The sequence below is a fragment of the Myotis davidii genome, unplaced genomic scaffold, assembly GCF_000327345.1.
Source record: "Myotis davidii unplaced genomic scaffold, ASM32734v1 scaffold608, whole genome shotgun sequence".
In the NCBI taxonomy this organism is placed as follows: domain Eukaryota; kingdom Metazoa; phylum Chordata; class Mammalia; order Chiroptera; family Vespertilionidae; genus Myotis; species Myotis davidii.
The window spans coordinates 1,772,382-1,774,073 of NW_006300025.1; positions in this window are offsets into that span (position 1 = coordinate 1,772,382).

A 1,692-nucleotide genomic window follows, 5' to 3' on the forward strand; every position below is an offset into this window, starting at 1 on the left:
CTTCTACTTGTCCACATCCAACATGAAACTATTCTGTGGTTATTTTTCCTGACTGCTCGCCAGTTATCATCTGTCCCTGGAGTTCATATGAAAAATGCCAAACCTTTCTGCCAGTCCTTGGGCCAGACCAACATTCCAGGCGAGACCTTATTTGCTCTGGGAACTGAGCACGAGTCTTCCTTCTGGAAGGGTCCCACTGGAGTCATCCCTCACCATGCTCCACTCCCTCAGCAAGGCCACAGCTGTGACCTCTGGAGGAAAAGGTAGTAAGAGGTGATGGTGATGCAAGTCAATGTATCATGGTTTGCCAGACCTGACTGTGCCATCAGAGATATGCTGGAGGGTTTACAAAAATGATAGAATTTTGAATTTTGTATCAGTTAGCTTTGGCTGTGTAACAAATGCTTCAAAACTTAGTGGCTTAAAACATCAGCCATTTATTTAGGGGGGTGCTTTTGCTCTGAACCTGCTCATCTGATCTTGGTAGGATTACTTAGGAACCATGGTCTAGAATGGCCTCCTTCACAGGAGGTTGGCAGGCTATCAGCTGGGGTGCCAATGCAATTAGGCCACAAGCCTCTCTTCTTCCAGTGGGCCAACTCAGGCTCATTCACATGAAGCCACAGAAAATCCAGGAGCAGCTGGAGGGGGTGGGTTTCTTTCAAGTCTCTGCTTGTATCACATTTACTGAGGTCCTAATGGTAAGTCACATGGACAAGCCCAGAGCTGTTGTGGGACAGGGTCACCGAAGGGAGTGAGTACAAGAGGTATGAACCAATTGTATTACATTACAGCATATCCAGCATGGATTTTTACTCCAGACTCACTAAATCTGACTCTGGGGGGTGGCACCCCAAATCCATAGTTTTAATCCGTTACTGAGTAATTCTCACACAGCTGGCCCACAGAAAGTCAGCGGGCCACTGAGAACTATGATGAGTTGTGAACTCAGAAGCCTCAGAGGCCAGGCATGCTACATAAACATGTGACATCACAGGTGTAGGATGACAGGGAATGCACAGTCTGGGCAAATTGGACAGTCACCGAAGGGAAGAAATTCAACTTCAGTTTTCTTAATGTATTGACCAAGCCAAACCCCACATGTGCCCAAATGGCATGTGGCTATAAGCCAGTGTCTCTCATAGGCTCAGTTTTCTTAAGACGCTTTCCCAAACTGTTAGAGAGACAGCTGGCCCAGGTATGAGGGGCCATACATCAGTCCACAAAGAGCCCTACTCTCATTCCAGCTGTCCAGGCATTGGTGTTCACACAGGGCAGCTGGCACCCAGGAGTCCTCCCTTCCTTTCTATCTTGGACTTAAATTCACCCTCCTGCTGGAATCTTCCCTGATAATCCCCTACGTTATTTTACTCTCCAGTACTCATCACCATCTGACATATGCTTTCTCTGCTTATTGGTTTAATACCTCTCTCTCCCACAAGAACCTAAGCTCCATGGACTCTTGTCTGTTTTGTTCATTTCAGTGGGCACTTAATGAATATTTCTTCAATGCATGGAGCTCCCTTGCTATAAGTTTTCATTTTGATTATTTATTTTTGCTGGCCAGACTCTGGCCTCAGGAATGGTACCAGCCTGGCATTGAGCATCTCTCTGTGTTTGCTCTGTGGATTGGAGTCATGTTGATGGAATAGGTTCCTCTCACATATGCCCATCTTCCTCCAAATCCATTTG